Below are 26781 nucleotides of genomic sequence, written 5' to 3' on the forward strand. Positions count from 1 at the left end.
GTCTTAAAATGTTTTTCATGTCAGCAATCAAGTTACTATTTGCTTTTTGAAAGTCTTATATCTTGACAACTTGATTGCTGACATGCAAAACCTTTTGGGACTGTATCAACAGTGGCCTAATGAAAATAATGTCAAAATGAGTGGATTATTCTCATGTCAACAGCAGTCCCTATCCCCTCTAAAGTACCTGTTAATATTTCATCCCGACCCAAAGTACATCAACTACATAAACACATGACTATTATTTATGTGTATTGGAGAGCGTTTTGAATGTTTAAAGAGAGGGTAGTGCTCTCAATGATTGTGTGTTTGGATGCGGACATGTTTAGTGTATTATGCAGCATCTGCATTTTGGTGAAGTATTTATTGAGGTAGGTCAACATATTTTAAGTGTATAGGTGCCACACGATTCTTGGACAGTTGGAGTGCTGTACTGTGCAATGGGCTGACAGTATTTTCCCTTAGCTCATTGTGAACACGCCTCACACTCACAACTAATGCCACACTCCTCTGTGTCCGACCAATGAGGCCCATAGAATGGCGGTAGATTTATTATTAGTGAAGCCCAAAACATTTTCACCATCTGAGACTTGAGGGAAACAGACAAGCTCTTTCTGTTGGTGTCAGTGTTATGTGTGCCACACGACAGCGTGTTTAAGGAAACAGCATTGAAAAGATCACTGTGTCTCATGCTGTCTTGGCATTGAAGAATGACTGGGGTTGTTGTCAGGAGCAGTTTAGTCATGATGCACAGCCTCTTTTGTTGCTGCCTGTTGTCACCGTATATCTATCAACATCTGTATGAGGTAAAGAACAATGCTGAAACATGCATTTTGTCACAACAAAAATAACAGTCATTCGTTTGAAGCACTTATCAGGAAAATCAGCTTGTGAACACGTACAGCACATTGTGAGTAATAGCCCAAGAAATCACATATTTGTTGCAAGCCAGTAACATTAACACCAGCAAAGTTGCAAATGCACAATTTACAATAATTCCTTCAGCAATAACAGAAAAAGTAGACAAATAAAGATGTGTCTGCAAACGTCCTTTACTTGTTAGACCTATAGGCGGTCTACTCCACATGGCTGTCCCTCCCTCCTCTCCCCTCCATCACTGCTGTTCTAGCCGTCTCCCTTATTTTCTCCAGCTCAACATTAACATGTCGTCAGTGAGAAAATCACAGCCATACTGAATTCATTACTGCAGTAGTCGCACAAAACCATGGATACAATTTCAATAACTGCGGGCCACAGTTGAGTAAACAGTTGCACTGAAACTTAATTCTGTTGACTTTTCCTTCATTCTTTGCCAGGGGCGCATTCTGATTCGCTGTGCAAAGACAACAGGGGTTACAACTTTGATGAATGTGAGGCAGACGAGAGGGAGAGAGAGAGCAGGGAAATGTGGCATGGATGCACACTTGACACCGAGGAGAGTGAGAGAGAAAAAAAATCCTTCACCCGAGGTAAAGAGCCAACTGTCCGGCACTGGTCTCTGTTCTCTGGTCATATGGATGGGATAATGATTCTCTCAGATCAGTCATTTAGGAAAATAATGTAGAAATAAAAACATTACTCGTGAATTTAGTCCTGTAGAATTTTTTCCTGTTAATTTCAATAAATTGTAGATATTTTTCTTTCTGTTTGTCCCTTTGAACAAAGAAAGCCCATGCTTAATGTCTGTGGCGTACCATACGGTTTATGATGGAGAGAGAGAGGCGGATGGATTAATTGTTCTGTGTGATAAATGGTGCATGGTTCGGGATGAAGGACGAGATGTCTCATTCTCCGCTCCTGACGTTCTCCTTTGATAGGGTACTTACCAGTGGAGAGTTCTGGGGGAATGCGCCTGTGTTTTTATTCTCCCATTAGGCTAACCCAGGATTTTCATTCATGGATCATGAACCATGTTAATTGTCCCATGGGCATTAAGATCTTCGCTCAATTACTTGATAACTTTTACTTTTGTGGCATTTTGCAGTCTGTCTTTTAAGTTTTATTTGCTGGTTGCGCTAATATAGGGGGTAACTTGACAGATATGTGGGCTTCTCTGAGAAACATCCAAGACACCATTTCCCTTTTGGTGATGCAGAAATCATTCTAGATTTTTTTTGTTCACCCCTGAGTCAGGGTGAACAACAAACCTGGTGGTGGTATACCATTTATTCTTATTAGGGAACATAACTGTGAAAGACAGTGCTCATTAATAAAGATAGGGGATACAATAATTGTAATCTGTTTGATCATCTTGATTCTGACAGTGGAATTTATCTTGTAGACCAGTCAGATTTGTGGGAAGTGGACCATAAGCTTGGTTTAAACATCTCTATTAGTAAGTCAAATACTGGGCTGTAATACCTCTGCAGAAACAAGGCGCTCTCCTGGCTTATCTAAATCTCCAATCGAAGTGGTTTCCCATTATTGGCCAATCACTGTATAGACACATTTTATGTTTGAACAGAAATGTTCCCATTTGGTGGATAAATATAGTGTATTGTTGTGTCAACCAAACAGAAGGTTTGCACCCTATATTTTCTCAATATGACTCCTTTCTTTTATGTTTTCTCTAAACTTTCTTGCTGATGGTGCAGAAGTTGTGGTTTTCAGAAATCCCTTTAATGAGGAAGTGAAGATTATAGACATGATAAAGACAAATATATTTCTTAAAAGGGGCTGTGTTTTTGCAATAGCTAAACATTTGTGGGTTTTCCGTTTGTTTTGTTGTTATTGATTTTGCAAGGGGAAGTTCCGATGTCCAAAGGAGCAGTCACAGATTAGACCAGATGCAGCCAACCACATCAACAAGCAGGCAGTCATAGTGATGATGTGATTGAACAGTTAGATACTGTAGGCTGCTGTTGACTCCTGCACATTCAAGTTACTACATGTACTGTTGTTGATTGTGATTTATGGTTGATTTAGGCATTGCATTCGTAATCTTGCACATGTTTATGCAAGCAACCGATTCCTCTGCTAGAAATTGGATTCAGCTGATGGAGTATTAAATATTAATATCCTGTCTCTTAGAGGTGTCCCTTTAATGAAGTTTGAGAGATTCCTCAAATATCATCGTTCCTCAGTGATAGAAAATACATTGAGTTTACAAAACATTAAGAACAACTTCCTAATATTGAACACCCTTTTACCCTTTGTTGAAGCTGCAGGCTTCAACAAACATTGCAGGAGAAGATGATCACAAGGAAAATTAAGTTATCTGGCAAGCTTAAAGGGCTTACATAAACATGTGATGGAAATATTAAATAACGCAGAATGTGGCCTCAAAAAATCTGGCTTCTCTAGAAAATACACTGAGTGTACAAAACATTCAGAATATTGAGTTGCCCCACCTTTTGCCCTCAGAACAGCCTCGATTCATCAGCGCATGGACTCTACAAGGTGTCGAAAGCGTTCCACAGGGATGCTGGACCATGTTGACTCATAATGTCAACATGGTCATAATGTTCATAATGTTTTGTCCACTCAGTGTACACTCCAACAATATCATCAGAAAAAGAACAACAGCCAGATGAATCATTGCTTATCCTTTACAGCAGAAATATCAATCCAGGCTTCTTTGTCAGACAAGTTCTCTAAAGCTTTGTCACAAATCGCAAGATAAGGCAAACCAACTTTTTTCCCTTTAATTTCTCTTCTCTGTTGGAGCAGGACCATCAGTACTGTCTGGAGAGCAACACTTTGGCTCTTCACGTGGAGCCGCAGACACAGGTTCGCTGTTTGCATAATATAAACTATAACAAGGTCCCTCTCGACATGGTGGAAGAGAGAGAGAAACACACACACACACACACACTGCTCAGCACAGCCTTGGTTGTCTGTCTGTCTGTGTGTCTATCATCACTGAACTCTACTCACCGGAGGAGGAATTGCTAAGTGATAAGAAGACTCACATGACTTTCTCCCACGTTGCCAACCCTGTACTGTAGAGTAGACATCCAGGCCCAGTACTGCCCAGTACAGTACAGTGTAGCAGGGCCAGGGCTGCTGAGGCCTGTGTCCTGGTCTGTAGAGCAGACTAGTGGTCAGACTCACTGGCATTTAGATCAGAGATTAAAATCATCAGGTCAGAGGTGAGCTCAGAGCGGCTCTCTTGCTGCTGGACTGCTGGCTGCTGATTGCGTCCACTTGACTGTGGAGTTCAGTGGAACAGAACCACCCCTCTTTACTACAAGTAAAAAACACTCGTTATCGCCACACATTTTAATTTAATTAAATTCAGCAATTCAGCTTTTTGTTTTCTCACAGCAGTATATCTGCTCAGTACTGCATAACCAATAGGTGTGATAGAGGGCTGGTTTCTCTGTGTGGTTGGTGTCCAAAGGCTATGACGCATTATTCTCTCATTGTGTGTTTCCTTCCTGAGGGTTGCAGTCAATGACACATATGCATGCCACGCACACAAGTGCACACACACACACCCCTCCTCATCTCAGAGAGGATCATGTTAAAAGGATACACACGGCTATGTTTCTGTGTCACTCGCAGCCACCTGTGTTATGCTGTGGATTGTCTTTCCTTCATCTCTCAGTGCTCTCAGGTATCTGCTTGTAAACTGTTCATATTGTCAGATCAGGCTGGGGACGGTAGGGGCTCCAACTTATTGGAAATCTGGGGGAACGGATAACATCAGTGTTATGACACTGCATATTGCCCTAAATTGCTTTGTTGGTAAAACGATAGTGCTCTTCCAATTTGAATAATTGTATGGAATCCCTCCCAGAACAGTTTAATTATGTTATCACACAACTCACAGCATCTGTCTTTATAGTGGAGCAGATGACAGTTTTATTACAGGCTGATTTCTTGGGTGGTTCTGGCAATTGATGTGTGATCTGATTAATAATCATACTGATGGAGGTGGAAATTGAACAGTAATGTGCTTGTATGTAGAAAAGGGAAAAGATAATTAGAAAAAAACACGCCATGTGTCACAAGAAAACTTCATCACTGTTTTTGTCGATTCCTAAGCCTTCCGCAATTGAACCATATTGCTTTTTGAGTCTAGTTAATTGTTACATGCAATATATTTTTCTCCCAGGGAAGAGAGATCTGTTTAGTCTATCCCAGTATGACTTCTGAAGCCTTTTGTCATGTCTTGTTGAGTTTTCTTCCTGAGTTTTGGAGGTAAACACATTAGCAGCACCCCTCTCTATGGCTAAGTTCCAAAATGGCCAGCTCATGAAATCATCCATTTTGTTAAGTGTACCTTAAGCGTGTCCTTTCAGCCCGTGAGATGATCAGCAGCAGAGAGATGCAGCACAGGTCACATGTTTGCATACCATACCAAACCCCCAAGTTTAAAATAGTTGACTGATCCATGGGTTGACATCCTGTTTACACACCCTCCCCGGGGCTGGTTCATTTGGGCAAGCGGGGGGGATCTGAGGAGTTGTTTGACAATGAGGTAATCAGAGAGACTCTTAACTTCCCTCATGCCCCAACAAGCCTGCAACACTGCAAGGTAAGTCGCTCCATACTATACTGTAGCTAACCCTGGCCACATGAAACACAGGGATAATGGATTTCAGGTCAAACGGTCAGGATGGGGTGTAATGTAGTGGAAGGTGTATTGTTCTGTATCCCGTATTTATCAGGATGATGTAACGGTGAAGTGGAAACGTCTAGGAGCAACAACGGCTCAGCCGCGAAGTGGTAGGCCACACAAGCTCAGAGAACGGGACAGCCAAGTGCTGATGCACATAGTGCGTAAAAATCGTCTGTCCTCGGTTGCAACACTCACTACCGAGTTCCAAACTGCCTCTGGAAGCAACGTCAGCACAATAACTGTTCGTCGGGGGCTTCATTAAAGGGGTTTCCATGGCCGAGGAGCCACGCACAAGCCTAAGGTCAAGCAATGCTAAGCGTCAGCTGGAGTGGTGTAAAGCTCGCAGCCATTGGACTCTGGAGCAGTAGAAACACGTTCTCTGGAGTGATGAATCACGCTTCACCATCTGGGTGTCCGACGGAACAAATCTGGGTTTGGCGGATGCCAAGGGAATGCTACCAGCCCCAGTGCATAGTGCCAACTGTAAAGTTTGGTGGAGGAGGAATAATGGTCTGGGGCTGTTTTTCATGGTTTGGGCAAGGCCCGTAGTTCCAGTAAAGTGAAATCTTAATGCTATATTCTAGATGATTCTGTGCTTCCAACTTTGTAGCTATAGTTTGGGGAAGGCCCTTTCCTGATTCAGCATGACAATGCCCCCGTGCACAAAGCAAGGTCCATACAGAAATGGTTTGTCAAGATTGGTGTGGAAGAACTTGACTGGCTGGGACATAGAGCCCTGACCTCAACCCCATCGAACACCTTTAGGATGAATTGGAATGACGACTGTGAGCAAGGCCTAATCGCCCAACATCAGTGCCCGACCCCATTAAAGCTCTTGTGACTGAATGGAAGCAATTCCCTGCAGCATCTAGTGGAAAGCCTTCCCAGAAGAGTGGAGGCTGTTATAGCAGCAACGGGGGGACCAACTCCATATTAATGCCCATGATTTTGGAATGAGATGTTCAACGAGCAGGTGTCCACATACTTTTGGTCATGTAGTGTATTTGGCAGTCTTATGGCTTGTTGGTTCCAGACTTGGTGCATTGGTACAGCTTGGCCGTGAGGTAGCAGAGAGACAGTCAATGACTTGGGTGGCTGGACTCTTTTATTTTTCAAGTGTTCTACTCCGCTAGCCAGCACCTCGCCTAAACAGGTGTGCGTTTCTTTTGCTTCCAGATTGGCTGGACTCTTTGAACATTATTAGGGCCTTCCTCTCTGACACCGCTTGGTATAGATGTCCTGGATGGTAGGGAGCTCGGCTCAAGTGATGTATTGGGCCATACGCACTACCCACTGTTGTGCCTTGCGGTTGGAGGCGAAGCAGTTGCCATACCAAGCAGTGATGCAGCCAGTCAAGATGTGTGGGCCCATGCCAAATCTTTTCATCCTCCTGAGGGGGAAGAGGTGTTGTCGTGCCTACTTCACGACTGTTGGTGTGTGTGGACCATGTTAATTCCTTAGTGATGTGGACACCGAGGAACTTGAAGCTCTCGACCTACTCCACTAAATGCATCTAGTGTGTAATGTTGGATCAGTGTGGCCACTGCTTTCTATGTAAATTATGGGCGTGTATGCTGGTATCATTAGGAAGCCTGAAGTGGCTCTCATTGTGGGGCACCCGGATGATGGCCGTGTCTGTGCGTTTGTGCTGAAGAGGGAAACTGTAAACTTCGTTGCAGGTGTCTGAAGCAGCTAATGTGGAGAGTCAGACAGGGAAACACGTCTGTGTTGGTTCATTATTAGATGGCTTATTAGGAGTGCTGAACTGACTCTAGGGTTTTGACTAAATGCATCGATGATGTTTTATTTAAAGTAATACCCACAAACACATCCCTAAACCTCCCGATCGCATACACATACACACACGTATGCTCACACACCAACACACGCACGCACGAGCGCACACACACACTGGTATTGGTCTGTTCTTGTTGAGCAGATTGTGTGTTTAGTGTTGTAAATAAGGAACCGTTTTAACAGGGCCTCAGGAGGCTTGGGTTGGGAAAGTACAAGCCCAAACATGGCTGGTTTTAATAGCCATTGTCAAAACACTCTTTAAACAAAAATACTATTCAGTGGAATGGAATGTTTACATCTAGTTGAATAATAATGCCATTTTTGGAGAAACTATTCTTTTAGGGTGGCCCATTTGACCCAATTTATTAGGAATAAAGTTAAAGAGTTAATATGTATCAAGAAAGTATTTCCTACACAGAAAACTTATGGGTAATTAATATGAATAGGCTGTGCTTGTTAACACCCCCAATGCAAGTGCAATGTAGATCCCATTAACATAGAAGAGGCCCTAAGGAATTTGGCAGATAAGGGTTAAACGAGCTATTGAAATTGAAACTGGGACTTTCTCCCATTAAAACACTTATTTGTTTCAATAAAGCCCTAATCCTTGCAACTGCATTTGCCTCAGATTAAGGCATCTATTTGGGCTTCAGAGGCCACGACAGTACACAGATACATAGGGTGTGTGAATGTGTGTATTGGGGTTGGCGGGATGGATTACCAATGGAGGTACTAGCCTGCTAATGCAAAAGCGTTGTAGTGAAACTGGCTTTTTATATTTTATTAATAATCTACGCGCCACACTGTGGAAAACAGACGTCAATGTTCATTCACGCCGTCAGACCCCAGATCTGAAACTGGGCATGCTGGGTGACAGAGAGGGAAGAGAAGAGCTGGAGTCTGGAGGGGAGAAAAGTGATGGCAGCAAAACGCCTGTTTACTCTTGCCAGGCATCTGTTAGCAACACGCAAGCCTGTGATATTGCTCCCCAGAGCAACTTGTGAAGAATGTGCCTGCCGCCTGTTTCTTAAAGGGCTCAAAATGCCTCTAAATGGGTTAGCTGCCTGATGCTACCAAACGGTCAGGGGCAGACTTAGTGATTTGGAGGCTTGAGACAGAGGCCAGTTTGAGCCCCCTCCCCCATGTGTCTACAATGTATTTTTTAGGGGTTTTATAGTAAAGACATGTAATTTGACAATAAAAATGTATGTGCCATGAACACAATCATGAACCCAACCAGTCATGTTTTCATCTGTTTGTTAACAAATGACTACAGAAAGTAGATTACCTTTGCACATTCATCCAAAAATAATTCCAGCATCCAAGTGGCTGAAACGATCTCACTTGAGAAAGCATCCGAGTGAGGGAAACAACGCCCCTCTGTCTTACTATATGTAGCTCATGTATCTGATGCTGTCTGGCCAAAAGGAGTATGACATGCCATACTCTTTTTAACCAGACAGCAGCGATACATGTGCTACACATACTGTACATGGCCCCTGCCTCGACAACAAAGGCAGTATTATCAGCAGCACCTGTCTTTTTACTAAAGAAATGCTTTAAGATTGCATTTTTCTGTTAAAATTTATTATTATTATATTTTTTTTTTTCTCTGCCCCGTTCTGAAAGCGCCTCATTGCTGCAAGTTCATTTCAATGAAAGTCATGTTTGCAATCATATCGCGTGAAACAATGCACGGGACCTCTGTCAGGGTGGAATAGTCCATTATAATGAACCAGTCCGTGGGTGATTAATGACACTTGTTTCTACTATTCTGAGAAAAATATTTGTATATCTATGAAAATAAAGTATTGATCTATATTATGAATTATTATTCAGCTGTATGGATTTATTTTCTTTTTTGGAGGCCTTTTTTGTCAACAATGTGGCCTCATTAACCTGGGCACAGTGGCCAGACAAAACCCCCCTTCCAACTATTTCCATTGCAAGTTTTAAGCTTCCTGCAGATTTTGCTGTTGCTGAACCAACTTGCTGAAGTAAGACAGAATGAGAGCGATGAGCTGAGCAGCCCATGACAGCGGGTCATTTGTCGGGGTGGGCTGGGTTGGGGATGGAGTATGGGGTGGAGTATGGGGGGCCCTCAAGCGGAGAAATTATATATGTATATATATATGTATATATATATATAGTACCAGTCAAAAATTTGGACACACCTACTCATTCAAGGGTTTTTCTTTATTATTACTATTTTCTACATTGTAGAATAATTGTGAAGACATCAAAACTATGAAACAACACATATGGAATCATGTAGTAACCAAAAAAGTGTTAAACAAATCAAAATATATTTTATTTATTGTTCAAAGTAGCCACCCTTTGCCTTAATGACAGCTTTGAACACTCTTCTCATTCTATCAACCAGCTTCATGAGGTAGTCACCTGGAATGCATTTCAATTAGTGTACCTTGTTAAAAGTTAATTTGTTGAATTTCTTTCCTTCGTCATGCGTTTGAGCTAATCAGTTGTGTTGTGACAAGGTAGGAGTGGTATACAGAAGATAGTCCTATTTGGTAAAAGATCAAGTCCATATTATGGCAAGAACAGCTCAAATAAGCAAAGGGTAACAAAAGTCCATCATTACTTTAAGACATGAAGTTCAGTCAATCCAGAAAATGTCAAGAACTTAGAACGTTTCTTCAAGTGCAGTTGCAAAAACCATCAAGCGCTTTGATGAAACTGGCTCTTTTGATGACCGCCACAGGAAAGGAAGACCCAGAGTTACCTCTGCTGTAAATGATAAGTTCATTAGAGTTACCAGCCTCAGAAATTGCAGCCCAAATAAATGCTTTACAGAGTTCAAGTAACGGACACATGTCGACATCAACTGTTCAGAGGAGACTGCGTGAATCAGGCCTTCAAGGTCAATTTTGCTGCAAAGAAACCACTACTAAAGGACACCAATAATAAGAAGACACTTACTTCGGCCAAGAAACACGAGCAATGGACAATAGACCAGTGGAAATCTGTCCTTTGATCTGATGAGTCCAAATTTGAGATTTCTGGTTCCAACCGCCGTGTCTTTGTGAGACGCAGACTAGGTGAACGGATGATCTCTGCATGTATGGTTCCCACCGTGAAACATGGAGGAGGAGGTGTGATGGTGTGGGAGAGCTTTGCTGGTGACACTGTCAGTGATTTATTTAGAATTCAAGGCACACTTAACCAGCATGGCTACCACAGCATTCTGCAGCGATACGACCATTCCATCTAGTTCGCTCTTAGTGGGACTATCATTTGTTTTTCAACAGGACAATGACCCAACACACCTCCAGGCTGTGTAAAGGCTATTTGACCAAGAAGGAGAGTGATGGAGTGCTGCATCAGATGACCTGGCCTCCACAATCACCCGACCTCAACCCAATTGAGATGGTTTGGGATGAGTTGGACCGCAGCCAACAGGTGCTCAGCAAAAGTGGGAACTCCTTCAACACTGTTGGAAAGGCATTCCAGGTGAAGCTGATTGACATAATGCCAAGAGTGTGCAAAGCTGTCCTCAAGGCACAGGGTGGCTACTTTGAAGAGTCTAAAATATAAATTGATTTGTTTTACACTTTTTTGGTTACTACATGATTCCATATGTGTTATTTCATAGTGTTGATGTCTTCACTATTATTCTACAATGTAGAAAATAGTACAAATAAATAAAAACCCTAGAATGAGTAGGTGTGTCCAAACTTTTGACTGGTATATAAAAAAGGATTACTGGAATAGTAAAAAATAAATAAAAATGACCGGCTCGCGAGGCCCCTTGATGATGTGAGGCCTGAGGCAATTGCCTCTTCTGCCTAATGGTAAGTCCACCATTGCAAACGCAAACTTTTTTTTCTCTTTTCTCCCTCACCCTTCTTGTTTGCCTCGTCTCTACCCATCAATTATCTCTGTCAAAGAATAGAGCAGTGAGCACAGAGGATTTGTAACTTTTGGTTGGTAATGTTGTGTGTGCAGAGGGTTTGGGAAATCATTTTTTTTTATACCTGTTTACACCACTAACATGGTCTCCCCAGCATCAGTTGCTATGATCCTAATGCTTATGGTGTACTAACTAGCTGGGAAATGGCCTCTGTAGGATAGACCATAAAAAGAGAGGCACAGACATGTCGGCTTCATTAAGTCACTATGCAGTGCTCTAGTGGAGAAAAATGAAGAACTGGCCTTTGTTTCTACACGCAGGTCGTTAGGATCTCTAACGTAGAGGCCATTAGTGGTGATAGGGAGACCATGTTTCTCAGGGTTAGCATGGAGGCAGGTTATGAGTAGTGAATATACAATGAGACATGAACAATAATTATTTCTTTAACCATTTTTTCCCTTTGTTATTATGAAAGGACAAATATGACAAATACCTGAAATCTAAAATCGATACTGAATTATTTTTTAAACGCAATATGTAAAGTGTGTTGTGACCCAACATGTCACACATTGAGCATGTTTGGGATGCTCTGGATCGACGTGTACGACAGCGTGTTCCAGTTCCCGACAATAGCCAGAAACTTTGCACAGCCATTGAAGAGGAGTGGGACAACATTCCATAGGCCACAATTAACTTTATGCAAAGGAGATGTGTCGCACTGCATGAGGCACATGGTGGTCACACCAGATACTGACTGGTATTCTGATCCATTCCCCTACGTTTTTTTTAAGGAATCTGTGAACAACAGTTGCATATTTGTATTCCCAGTCATGTGAAAACCATAGATTCTGGCCTAATGAATTTATTTCAATTGACTGATTTCCTTATATGAACTGTAACTCAGTAAAATATTTGAAATTGTTGCATCTTGCATTTATATTTTTGTTCTGTGTAAAATCAAATGAACTCCTATAAAGGTAATTATACAGTTCTTTCGGAAAGTATTCAGACCCCTTTTCCACATTTTGTTACGTTACAGCCTTATGCTAAAATGGATTCAATCGGTTTTTTTGCTCATCAATCTACACACAGTACCCCATAATGACAAAGCACTAACAGGTTTTAGAAATGTTGGGAAATGTATTACAAACGAAAAAACTGAAATATCACATTTACATAACTATTCAGACTCTTTACTCAGTACTTTGTTGAAGCACCTTTGGCAGAGATTATAGCCTCAAGTCTTCTTGGGTATGACGATACAAGCTTGGCACACCTGTATTTGGGGAGTTTCTCCCATTCTTCTCTGCAGATCCTCTGAAGCCCTGTCAGGTTGGATGGGGAGCGTCGCTGCACAGTTACTTTCAGGTATCTCCAGAGATGTTCGATCAGGTTCAAGTCCGGGCTCTGGCTGGGCCACTCAAGGACATTCAGAGACAGTCAGACACTCCTGCGTTGTCTTGGCTGTGTGCTTAGGGTCGTTGTCCTGTTAGAAGGAGAATCTTAGCCCAAGTCTGAAGTCCTGAGTGATCTGGAGCAGGTTTTCATCAAGCATCTCTCTGTACTTTGCTCCGTTCATCTTTCCCACGATCCTGACTAGTCTCCCAGTCCCTGCCGTTGAAGAACATCCCCACAGCATGATGCTGCCACCGCCGTGCTTCACCGTAGGGATGGTGCTAGGTTTCCTCCAGATGTGATGCTTGGCATTCAGGCCAAAGAGTTCAATCTTGGTTTAATCAGATCAGAGAATCTTTTTTCTCATTGTCTGAGAATCATTAGGTGCCTTTGGGCAAATTTCAAGCGGACTGTCATGTGCCTTTTACTGAGGAGTGGCTTCTGTCTGGCCACTCTACCATAAAGGCCTGATTAGTGAAGTGCTGCAGAGATGGTAGTCCTTCTGGAAGGTTCTCCCATCTCCACAGAGGAACTCCGGAACTCTGTCAGAGTGACCAATCGGGTTATTGGTCACCTCCCTGACCAAGGCACTTCTCACCTGATTGCTCAATTTGGTCGGGCGGCTAGCTCTAGGAAGAGTCTTGGTTGTTCCAAACTTCTTTCATTTAAGAATGATGGAGGCCACTGTGTTATTGGGGACCTTCAATGCTGCAGAAATGTTTTGGTACCCTTCCCCAGATGTGTGCTTTGACACAATCCTGTCTTGGAGCTCTATGAACAATTCCTTCGACCTCATGGCTTGGTTTTTGTCTGACATGCACTGTCAACTGTGGGACCTTATATATACAGGTGTGTGCCTTTCCAAATCATGTCCAATCAATTGAATTTACCACAGGTGGACTCCAATGAAGTTCTAGAAACAGCTCAAGGATGATAAATGGAAACAGGATGCATTGGAAAGGGTCTGAATACTTACGTAAATAAGTTATTTCTGTTTATTATTTGTAATAAATTGGAAAAAATGTCTAAAAACCTTCGCTTTGTCATTATGGGATGTTGTGTGTAGATTGGGATTTTTATTAGAATTTAATACATTTTAGAATAAGGCTGTAACATAACAAAATGTGGTAAAGTCAAGAGGTCTGAATACTTTCCCAATGCACTGTATATTTGTGTGGACCCTCACCCTGCCTCCTTTCAGAGCTCATTGGATGATTTGACTTGTCTCTTCCCATCAATGTATGTATCAGTGATGAATAATGACCTCCGATGCGTTCAGGAGTGACGTGGCCTCTATTTGAAAGAAAAATGACAAGGGGCCTGCGTGTGAATGCTTGTATACCATTTAGAGAATGATATGCTATGCCTCTGATGTGATGTCTCATCATAAATAAAAGTGATTGCCACCCAGCATCCTGTGAATGACGGCTGCCATAAATACTCATTCACAGCACCACTTGCATATATCCTCATTCGGTCTTTCTCTCTCTCTTAAAAAAAGGATATATATTATTGAAATGGACAATCAAAACAAATGTTTTCTCCACTGTGAGGAGGCCGGGTGGGAGCCCCTTTGGAGAACAGTGAGAGATGTGTGTTGTGTTGCTCTCTAGCTTTGGGCTTCTCTGCACTGTTGTTATTTGGTTGTTTACAATCACTGACATGATGTAATGGGATGGCTGTGAAAGTACTAGCCAGTAAATGGCACAGAAAATAAGACAGACCTAAATGGCTTTTTCTCCCCCTTCTTTCTCTCTCTCCCCCTGTTTTCTCCCGAACTGGGAATATGTCCTGCATTTTACTGAGGGAACAAGTCTTGAATATAAGTAACTGTTTTTTGCATTAGGTGCTCCCCGGAGGTAGGGGGAAAATATCATGTCCCTGCGTGAAATGCGAATATGAAATCTAGCAGAAAGAAATATTTATGACCATTTTCTGCTTGATTAGAGTTGGATGACATGCGCTAGGATACAGGGACTGGAGAAAAGGGAGCATTGCTTCTGTGAAAATGTTTAGAGCAGGCCCTGCCTGTCCATCCATCTGTCTGTCTGTTCTGGGGAGGGAGAGCATGGGAACGGCAGTGGGGTATGTCCATGTCCAACGGGATTCATCTGGGAGGGAGACATACAGTAGGGAAGTGATGGGCTTCTTCAGTACCATACTCCAGAGAGGTAGGCCGCTGCCAAACAGCTACAGCTAAACTAAATGCCTCCCACCAGTCACAGCATAGACATATTCTACACTCCTACATTTGTCACACAAGTACATTAATAGAATGTGGATTAGATTACTCTGTCAATATTCACAACACGAAGCAATGTTATGCTGTTTTTCTTTTCTTGAAGCAAACAGAAACAAATGTTAGCCATCTAAGAGCTAAAGGACCTGTGTCTGTATAATGTCGTTCTGTGGACATTTACAATGAATAAGCTATCTTGTTTTATGTACACAGAACAAAAATATAAATGCAAGATACAACAATTTCAAAGATTTTACTGAGTTACAGTTCATTTAAAGAAATCAGTCAATTGAAATAAATTAATTAGGCCCTAATCTATGGATTTCACATGACTGGGAATACTGACATGCATCTGTTGGTCACAGATACCTTAAAAAAGGTAGTGGTGTGGATCAGAAAACCAGCCAGTATCTGGTGTGACTACCATTTGCCGCATGCCTTGCAACATACAGTTGAAGTCGAAAGTTTACATACACTTAGGTTGGAGTCATTAAAACTAGTTTTTCAACCACTCCACCAATTTCTTGTGAACAAACTATAGTTTTAGCAAGTCGGTTAGGACATCTACTTTGTGCATGACACAAGTCATTTTTCCAACAATTGTTTACAGACTGATTATTTCACTTATCATTCACTGTATCACAATTACAGTGGGTCAGAAGTTTACATACACTAAGTTGACTGTGCCTTTAAACAGCTTGGAAAATTCCAGAAAATGATGTCATGGCTTTAGAAGCTTCTGATAGGTTAATTGATATAATTTGAGTCAATTGGAGGTGTGCCTGTGGATGTATTTCAAGGCCTACCTTCAAACTCAGTGCCTCTTTGCTTGACATCACGGGAAAATCAAAAGAAATCAGCCAAGACCTCAGAAAAAATATTTGTAGACCTCCACAAGTCTAGTTCATCCTTGGGAGCAATTTCCAAATGCCTGAAGGTACCACATTCATCTGTACAAACAATAGTATGCAAGTATAAACACCATGGGACCACACAGGCATCATACCGCTCTGTCTCCTAGAGATGAACGTCCTTTGGTGAAAAGTGCAAATCAATCCCAGAACAACAGCAAAGGACCTTTTGAAGATGCTGGAGGAAACAGTTACAAAAGTATCTATATCCACAGTGAAACGAGTCCTATATCGACATTACCTGAAAGTCCGCTCAGCAAGGAAGAAGCCACTGCTCCAAAACCGCCATAAAAAAGTCAGACAACGGTTTGCAAATGCACATGGGGACAAAGATCGTACTTTTTGGAGAAATGTCCTTTGGTCTGCTGAAACAAAAATAGAACTGTTTGGCCATAATGACCATCGTTATGTTTGGAGGACAAAGGGGGAGGCTTGCAAGCTGAAGAACACCATCCCAACCGTGAAGCACGGGTGTGGCAGCATCATGTTTTGGGGTTGCTTTCCTGCAGGAGGGACTGGTGCACTTCACAAAATAGATGGCATCATGAGGCAGGAAAATTATGTGGATATATTGAAGCAACATCTGAAGACATCAGTCAGGAACTTAAAGCTTGGTTGCAAATGGGTCTTCCAAATGGACTTTGACCCCAAGCATACTTCCCAAAGTTGTGGCAAAATGGCTTAAGGACAACAAAGTCAAGGTATTGGAGTGGCCAACACAAAGCCCTGACCTCAATCCTATAGAAAATTTGTTGGCAGAACTGAAAAAGCATGTGTGAGCAAGGAGGCCTACAAACCTGACTCAGTTACACCAGCTCTGTCAGGAGAAATGGGCCAAAATTCACCCAACTTATTGTGGGAAGCTTGTGGAAGGCTACCCGAAATGTTTGACCCAAGTTAAACAATTTAAAGGCAATGCTACCAAATACTAATTGAGTGTATGTAAACTTCTAACCCACTGGGAATGTGATGATATAAATAAAGCTGAAATAAATCATTCTCTCTACTATTATTCTGACATTTCACATTCTTAAAAGAAAGTGGTGATCCTAACTAACCTAAGACATGGAATTCTTACCAGGATTAAATGTCAGGAATTGTGAAAAACTGAGTTTAAATCTATTTGGCTAAGGTGTATGTAAACTTCCGACTTCAACTGTATCTCCTTCACATAGAGTTGTTCAGTCTGTTGATTGTGGCCTGTGGAATGTTGTCCCACTCCTCTTCAATGGCTGTGCAAAGATGCTGGATATTGGCGGGAACTGGAACACGCTGTCACACAAGTCGATCCAGAGCATCTCAAACATGCTCAATGGGTGACATGTCTGATGAGTATGCAGGTCATGGAAGAATTGGGACATTTTCAGCTTTTTCATGTGTACAGATCCTTGCGACATAGGGCCGTGCATTATCATGCTGAAACATGAGGTGATGGCGGAGGATGAATGGCACGACAATGGGCCTCAGGATCTCATCACAGTATCTCTGGGCATTCAAATTGGCATCGTTAAAATGAAATTGTGTTTATTGTCCGTAGCTTGTGCCTGCCCATACCATAACCCCACCGCCACCATGGTTCACAACGTTGACATCAGCAAACCGCTCGCCCACACAATTCAAAACACGCTGTCTGCCATCTTTCCGGTACAGTTGAAACAGGGATTCATCCGTGAAGTACACATTTCTCCAGCAAGCCAGTAGCCATCAAAGGCCCACTGAAGTCGGTTACAACGCCGAACTGCAGTCAGGTCAAGACCCTGGTGAGGACAAGGACGACGAGCACACATATGAGCTTCCCTGAGATGGTTTCTGACAGTTTGTGCAAAAATGATTTGGTTGTGCAAACCCACAGTTTCATCAGCTGTCTGGGTGGCTGGTCTCAGATGATCCCCCAGGTGAAGAAGCCGGATGTGGAAGCCCTGGGCTGTCGTGGTTACACATGGTCTGAGGTTGTGAGGCCATTTGGACATACTGCCAAAGTCTCTATAACAACGTTGGAGGCGGCTTATGATAGAGAAATGAATATTAAATTATCTGGAAACAGCTCTGGTGGACATTCTCGCAGTCAGCTTTCCAATTGCACGCTACCTCAAAACTTGAGACATCTGTGGCATTGTGTTGTGTGACAATCAGCACATTTTATAGTGGCTTTTTATTGTCCCCAGCACAAGGTGAACCGGTGTAATGATCATGCTGTTCAATCAGCGTCTTGATATGCCACACCTGTCAGGTGGATGGATTATCATGGTAAAGGAGAAATGCTCACTAACAAGGATATAACCAAATTGTGCACAACATTTGAGAGAAATACGCTTTTTGTGCATATGTAACATTTCTGGGATCTTCTATTTCAACTCATGCAACATGAAACCAACACTTTACACTTTTCAGTATAATTGTATGTGTGCAGGTGTTGACAGTGTAAATATACACATTACTGTGGCTGATACTTCTGGGAGTGTGTTAATGTGTGTGTTAGAGTGAGAGAGAGAGGCGGAGTCATTTCCCTAATGTCTGCCGTATAACAATCCCCACTACGCCACTTGTGTCATATTTTTTGTATTTATGCACACACTCAATTTTCTTTTGTCATGCTTCGGATAAACGTTAATCATTGCAGCTTGCAACAGGGTAATCTGTGTTGTGGTGTTATGGCATATGAGACATGCCAACGTTGTAAATAATATTTTAATTACTATATTGATGCAATTGTCCTTTCTCCTGAGCAACATTCCCTGTCAACCATTGGATTGTGTCCATACTGAGCATATGACTGGGGAAAAGGCATGGCTCTTAGAGCCATTTCCTATGTGTCAGAGAAGTACAAAATTGAGAGTATGATTAATTTTTCAATTTCTCTCTGCGGATATCTAATAATTGTGCCCATAGATAGCCAAGGGCCCTTATTAAACATTAAAATGCAAAAAGAAAGTTAGAATCAGAAAGATGGTATTTTGGATTGAATAATGTAAAATAACTGTAGGGCAACAGAGAAAAAGCTAACTAGTCGAGGTTTATTCTTGAAATGTTTTCCACCATCATGGGTACTCTTAATTACCAACTTTTATCTGCAGACTCAACACTATATTTATTTTTCCTCATTTCCCAATGCTAATTTTGTAACCTTGCGTACATGTCAGTAAATCTGTTTAAGGAATTATGTGAAATGTCAGTCTGAAGAATTCCTCTGCCAGGATTGTTTTTATTTGGTTTGTAATTGTGGTAGACAGACAATAGTTATATTTTTTTAATTCAAGTTCTGATAAGTAATTCAAGCTTATCTTCAGCATATAAACGCTTGGCTCCTTGATCTGTAAAAGAGGCTGTGTTGCACGTGGTCTTTAAGACATTGGTCACAAGCATTTCGCTACACTCGCAATAACATCTGCTAGCCATGTGTATGTGACCAATAATATTTGATTTGATTTGATTCGCGACATGGTGGCTTTTACCCCTGCTTCTTGAAGAGAGACACTGCTTTAAGAAGAAGCTGAGCCTTTGAGGAGGGTAAATCCACCTGGACTTCTCTCTCTGTGCTGTCTTCCTCAGTTTGCTCTCTTCCACATAATATCATCTTCATCTCAGATAGCTGTGGCACAGGGGAACTGCATTTGTTGATCAAATTTGGCTTGGCTAACACTGCCATCTCCTCCCCCAGAAGTGAGGGGCTGTGCCTGGAATGCACGGCAGAGCTGAGCCGCGGCGTGGTGATTGATTCTGCCTGTCACAGGACAAGATAACCGCATCAGTAAATACTCTGTACTCCTCAGCCTCCCCTTGCACAATCACAACCGAGGGCATGACTGGGGCTACAGCACACTGATGCATGTTGGGAATACATTGTGAGGTTGTATTGCGTCAGTGAGCTCCACTTGCGATGTTTGTTTAGTCCAATCCCTGATCTACCCTTTCAAACCAGGGTTATGGTAGACATAGAAAATGAAGCACATGTTTAATTTAACATACACACGTATTGAACCAGCACTGGCTGTTCTCTGAGGGGACTTTGATTGGCGTTAAAACATTTTAATTTTTTTTCTCCATCTGATGAGAGGTCTCTAGCTGGTATTACACTGTGCTGGTTTCATTATGTGTGCCCATCTCCATGAGTTCAATTGAAATTGTCCTTCGTGTGGAGGCAGATTAAACTGGCCATTCTTGCTATATTTATCTGTATCTTGGAGTGACTTTGTACTCTCTGTCTTTGCACTCAAGCTCAATGAAAACAATAAATTGTGTCCTTATCTTTTGAGCGAAATCAAGATGGGCTCAAAGGCCTGTGAGTTATTTGTGGCTCTGGAGAGAGAAGAAAAAGAGACTGGAAAATGGACACCCGTCTCACATTACAGACAGACAGACAGAGAGAGAGAGAGAGAGAGAAGAGGTTTTTATCACAAGAGAGATGTGCACAAGCCTGGAGTGAATGAAATCCAGAGGAGTGCTGTGTGAAATTGAAAAAGGGGCCAGTGGGATTTGGGGGATAGGAGACTGGGGGTACTGGGGACACAGTGTGCCTGGCTGACTGATGGATTATCCCACACCTTCCTTTCCCTCTGCTCTCTCCCACAGACTGGGTCACTACTACAAAGCCAACACAACTGTATTGGGATAACTTACAGAAGGGCTGCTTGCATATCAGCTAGCTAATTCCACCAAATGTGTAATTTGTTGTAATTCACTTTCAGTTCATTTGATCTATGTATAACATCCATCCATGAAGCACTAGTGCAGTATAACCACACAGACAGACATGACTGAAAGCATCCCAAGGTGATTCCATAGAATGTCTTTCGTGACTCTACGTTGGTATACTGTATCCCATAAATAGAGGAATGCAGGGCCTTACTCTCTCCTCTCTCTTGCTCTCTGCTCTATGTAGTACATTACTGAGACTCCAACAGCAGCAGCAGCATTGTCTTTGCTTCTCCCCCAGTCTCGCTGCATCTCCCTGGGCCTGGCCTGGGCTGGGTGGAGGAGAGAACAGAACAAGATCTCTTCCTGGCAGGTGGACTGTACAGTGGGGAGCTGCAGCTTCTGCCTTTTTGCTGACTCACCACAGAACCAGAGAGAAACTGTAAACTAGAGGGGGAAATGAACGTTTATACACAGAAGTGTGTGTGTGTGTTCTATTTGAACCACCTGAGCTCCAGCCAGAATGCTGGTTTTGCCCTCTATTTCAAACAGATGTAGGGCAGGGGAAGAAAAGCCTTACGAGAGTCCCGCAATCAAAATAATTATCTTTACAGCTGTATGTTTACAAAGTGTTTATGTGATATTCTACAGTCTGTCTTACTGAGGTGGCTTGCATGTGTTAAACACGATAAATACCTCCATCTATTAATATTGAAACATATTTGAGGGTGCCAATTTGAATATGTTTATGTGTGTAAAACCCTATCATTTATAAAAATTAATGCCCTGAGCTCCCAAGTGGCGCAGCGGTCTAAGGCACTGCATCCCAGTGCATGTGGCATCACTACAGACCCAGGTTCGATCCCAGGCTGTGTGGCAGCTGGCCGCGACCGGGAGACCAGTTGTACGGCGTTTCCTCTGACAAATTGGTGCAGCTGGCTTCTGGGTTAAGCAAGCAGTGTGTCAAGAAGCAGAGTGGCTTGGCCAGGTCGCCTCTCCCGAGTCCGTACGGGAGTTGCAGCGATGGGACAAGACTGTAACTACCAATTGGATATCACGGAAAAGGTGTAAAACGTTTTTAAGAAACGAACACCCTTGCAGATTAGCTCATTTCCTTTGCTATGATGCATAGCCACAGGTCACAGGTTTGCGTGGCGCTCCTCACAGTCTCACCCCCTGCAGCCTGGCTCACATGCCCAGCATGAATCATAGGAGACGCCATGCACAGGCAGGCAGGCGGTTGGGTCCTCTTTGATGGGCAGGTTGAGAAGTTATAGGAGAGCTTTGGTTTTGTAGCCATGGGGCAGCACTGCCTTAACTTGTCCTGCTGCCAAACCCCAATCACTGCTAGCTGTACTGCTATACTGATGCACTAGCTCAACAAAAAGATTGACACACAGATTATAATCTTGGTTTTTGTAGAGCATATGTGCAGTATAGATAATGTAGTATCCACAGGACTGCTATCACATTACATCCAGTTCTAGATAAGTGCTAACATAATTATTCATGGTATACTATAGGGTTTCGTTTTGGTGTATAAACTTCTCTGCATTTTATTTTGATAGACATGTTCCCACTGGAATATAAATTTAATTTGAATAATCACTGGTGCGTTACTTTGGATAACAGGGACATCAGTGTCCCAGGTGCATACAGAAGTAAATGAGGGGAAAACAGGTAATTATGCTAAACCTGTAAATGAATGAACTGCTGACCTCCAATTATAATTGATTTAATGGAGGGAATTCATATTTATCAGCCTTTTTAATATGTTTTTTCTTACTTTCTATGACCTTTTTTGATAATGTAATTAATTGGTATTTTCAGGGGGAAAAAACTCAGTCCTTCAAATAGAGAGGATATCTGTGTCTGCTATGTTTACGAGCAGAGCAATTATACTTGGCAACATTTACTTGAAGTAATGATGTCATATCCTGGAATGGGAGCAAATACTTCACTCCCTGGGGAGTGATAAAGTATACAATTATCAGTTTGTTTTTCTCTATTTGCAGAAATACATAATGCAGACATGTTTTTTTACTCTGTTATGTGCACTGGGCTTTCAGACAACCAAAATGATGTAAATGAGCTGAGCTGTAACAATGTCAGCAGCTGTGTATGATTCAGAAATAGCATTGTTATGCTAGTGTCTGCACTGAGTCTGGCAATCCGCACAAGCGTTCTCAAATATGTAGCGGTCAGTGACTGTACAGAGTTGCCAGGGACAGCTTTGTGTGCAGGCACTGATTGGGTGATGACATGGGCTACTTTACATATAAATTCTCTAGTGATTCACCTCTAAGTGAACCCATTGAAAGTGATTCTGTCACTGGCCTAAAGACAGAGGTGTTTATGACTAGGTAAGGCACGTCCTCTCAAAGGCCCTAAAGCACTGTATCTCTATACCCTCCCCTTTAATCACTGTATCACTCATAAACTCCATGAGGTGTGTGTGTGTGTGTGTGTGTGTGTGTGTGTGTGTGTGTGTGTGTGTGTGTGTGTGTGTGTGTGTGTGTGTGTGTGTGTGTGTGTGTGTGTGTGTGTGTGTGTGTGTGTGCTTGCACAAACGTCCTTCCTGTTTCTCGTTTTTTAAACTTAATCAGCAAAAATAAAAGCTGTTGTAAGCTGGCTCACATTAAAGAGGTGATTATTGCTAATAAATACTTTTTATTCATACTTATTACAGAGGCAGTTTTCTTGTGGGGTTAATGAGAGTAATTTGATTTGCTTGAGAGATTACAGTTCCCAAGAATTAATGCGGCAACCCATTCCAAGATAGAGCGATATCTAAGATTCTTCACAGGTCGTGTGCTGCTAGATGCACCGCTCTCACATACTGTAGCAGCTAATGGAGGTGAACAGCAGTCTGTCATTTCCCGCCTGGCCCCCTATTCTAAAGCCCACATGCCCTTGGTTCTTGCAGTGCTTGTTGTTTGGGCTATTACTGTTTGTAGCTATGCCTGCATTTCACTTTGGGTTTGTTTCATTCTCACCATGCTGTGTATGTATGTTTCTCATTTTTAGGGGTGGACAGAACAAGTAAAATAGAATGATGGTGATGATTTATTATTGACTAATGCTAGATCAGAATCTAGAGAGATTCATCACCTAATTGCATTAATTTCAAATTCATTCAAGTTCCATCAGGACATACACTGAGTGTACAAGACCTTAGGAACGCCTGCTCTTTCCATAACTTAGACTGACCAGGTGAATCCAGGTGAAAGCTATGATCCCTTATTGATGTCACCTGTCAAATGCAGGTTAAAGAAGGATTTTTAAGCATGGATACTATTGAGACATGGATCTTGTATGTGTGCCATTCAGAGGGTGAATGGGCAAGACAAAAGATGTAGGTGCCTTTGAACAGGGAATGGTAGTAGGTGCCAGGCACACCGGTTTTAGTGTGTCAAGAACTACAATGTTGCTGCGTTTTTCACGCTCAACAGTTTCCCATGTGTATCAAGAATGGTCCACCACCCAAAGGACATCCAGCCAACTTGACACAACTTTGGGAAGCATTGGAGTAAAAATGGTCCAGCATCCCTGTGAAACGCTTTCGACACCTTGTAGAGTCCATGCGCTGATGAATCGAGGCTGTTCTGAGGGCAAAAGGTGGGGCAACTCAATATTCTGAATGTTTTGTACACTCAAAATACAGTGTATTTTCCAGAGAAGCCAGATTTTTTGAGGCCACAGTCTGCGTTTTTTAATATTTCCATCACATGTTTATGTAAGCCCTTTAAGCTTGCCAGATAACTTAATTTTCCTTGTGATCATCTTCTCCTGCAACGTTTATTGAAGCCTGCAGCTCAAGAGGTGTCTGTTCAGAGTGCTGAAGGTGTCTCAGGCTGATTGAAGCCAGCCAATTCTGTCACGGCGCTGCGCTTTGCATGCTAATTACTACAGGATGTTATGTTAGTTAAAAGTGCTTATGTAGTTACAGGAACTGCATTGACTTGTTGTTACTTCACTCACACTTGTCCACACCAATATGACTTGTGAGAGTTTGAGTAACGCCCAGTGTCCATGTTCAAGCCAATTAAGCTAAAAGAGTATGGCTGCCCTCTTGTCTTTGCCCTCTTGTCTTTCGTTTAAACACTACTATGCATCATGTCAGTCCAAGCTGACTGGAGATCTGTCCAGACTCAGCCAGGAGAGCACTATAGTTTATGGCCAAAGCAATCAGATTTTTTCCCTCTTCCTTTATTCCTGTCTGTCTGAGATCATATTACCCGTCTTGGAATGACTTCAACAGAGACAGTGCTATTCACAGGGAGCTGCCACTCCACTGCAACTCAATCCACAGCCATGGCCAATTGGGCTCACTGTGATTTATAGAATTATTCTCCCGTAGAGGACCTCTCTCTCCATCCACACTGGGATTCCTCCACTGGCACCTCATAGACCTCATACAGGGGGTTTACGTGCTTTAGGTCCCAGGTCAAGACAAGGGAAATCAATGGCAGATGATGTACATATACAGGTGTAGGTTCTTCATTTTACCAAAATAATCCTGCAGCAATAGGATTTGAACATTTAGTCCATAATGTTGCTTGAACAGAGGTTAGGCTATTAGTTGGCTAAAAGTAGGCCTACATGAAAATAAAAATACTGTTAATATAACCGTGTCTTAGGGTTTTTTGTGAATTTATGTAAATCACAAAGCTCATCTGCATTTCCTGCGGTACAGACAATTCTCAGCAACAAAAGAGTGCTCAACTTAATATCCTACATCTGTAGTTTTGGATCAGTGGAGCTATGATATAAGCATTTTTTGAAAATGTTTAGTATACCACAAATATATTAAGTGTAACCAAAATGCAGTATCAACCAAGGGATGGCTTCTGTGCCATATCATTTGACTGAATTCCGTGTTTGTGAAATCAACAGCAAGGTTTGGGAAGATAGTGTTTTCTCTAGGGACATAGCACACCATATTAAATCCTGTCCTATTGACTTCCTTACCCTGCCCTGACAGCAGTGATAGGCTGTAGGTAATGTCACTCTACCTTTTAGGTGTTTCTGATTGGTGGCATGCATCATATTATGGGCAGGATTTATTTTTGTGTCAGGCAGTTGACCAGCAGAGTAGTAAACCCATAGTAGAGGAATTGTGGACCAATCAACTGACAACACAGAAGCAGCCAGTGCCCTGAGCAGTCTAAATCCCCCATGTACTGTCTGATGCAGTATATCAGTCTCCTACTGAAGCACTGCTTTGTTACGGGGTGTTGTGTGTGTAATGTGTAGGCTGCCTGTATTCATCTATATTCAGTGCAACTCAAATCAGAGATGTAGGGCTTTGCTGAGAGTAACTTGAGAGTTTGCTGCTGAATTGATGAAGTTGAGTAATGTGAATGAGATGAAAAACAACGAGGCATTCCCATTCTAAACACTACGCTTCAACGCTGGATACATTTCCACAGAATCCTTGCCTCACGCTGCGTTTTAGAATCATCCTTTCCCAAGCACGACACTCCTAACCACTACCTGATGCAACTCTGCAGACGAAAATGCAATAACAAACGAAACAAGGTTTTTTCAAGCACCCGTCTAAATAGTTTGCATGCCCAAGACATTTTCTGTGTTCTATCGACTTCACGGAAATTACAGCAGAATGCAATGGTGGGCTTCCCCAGGCGTTGGTGTTGGCAAGGAAAAGGGAAAGGCAGCAGGAGGGTATAGGCTGAGATCTGCCTTGCATTGTTCCCAGCTCTTTCTTTTTTAATATTATTTATCTTTTTATTTTTTCTCTTCTCTTCTCTTCCGCACTCAATCTCCCTCTCTCTCTTGTCCCTTTCTTTCTGCCATCGAAATGGAACCAAAGCATTGACTGCTCCCCTACTGATTTGCCTCTGTGTGACCTCCCTTTAGTGGTGCTATTCACGGGCGGTGCTGGAGCAGAATGCAGGGGGAGAGAGAGTGACGCGCTCTGATAGACTTCGCTAGTGAAGTGGATTAAATCAGCATCAGGCTAGTGGAGCTGATTACCCTGAATATGAAAATGCAGTATCTTAATGGTACATATTTTCATGAGGCAGCCCAGTTACCTTTCATTTTGCGGCTCATATGTCTATTCTTATGAGTCATTTACTTCTTTAATTACCTTTAGCAGCAGATGCACAATGGTGTATTAATGTGAATGATTTTTACGGCCACTTTATCATACAGTGCCTGGGAAGTTGAAAGGCGTAATTGAGGTGGAAGAGCGACTCATGAGGGAAACAATATTAGTTGACAGCTTCCCTTGTAGTCGGGAGGGTGTTTATGAGTTTACACCGCTCTAAAGCAGTAATAAACACAGTATTCGTTTAATAACTGCTGAATGGCGGGGACAAAAATGCCTTCACGGAGGGGAGATTTG

General features: G+C 42.3%; 1 protein-coding gene across 9 annotated transcripts in view; it reads left to right on the top strand.

The window, feature by feature from the left end:
* Positions 1-26781, top strand: part of LOC120060082 (forkhead box protein P1-B-like) — a 236240-nt gene that overhangs the window by 129933 nt on the left and 79526 nt on the right. The window lies entirely within an intron of this gene.

This window comes from Salvelinus namaycush, chromosome 2 (genome assembly GCF_016432855.1).
Source record: "Salvelinus namaycush isolate Seneca chromosome 2, SaNama_1.0, whole genome shotgun sequence".
In the NCBI taxonomy this organism is placed as follows: Eukaryota; Metazoa; Chordata; class Actinopteri; order Salmoniformes; family Salmonidae; genus Salvelinus; species Salvelinus namaycush.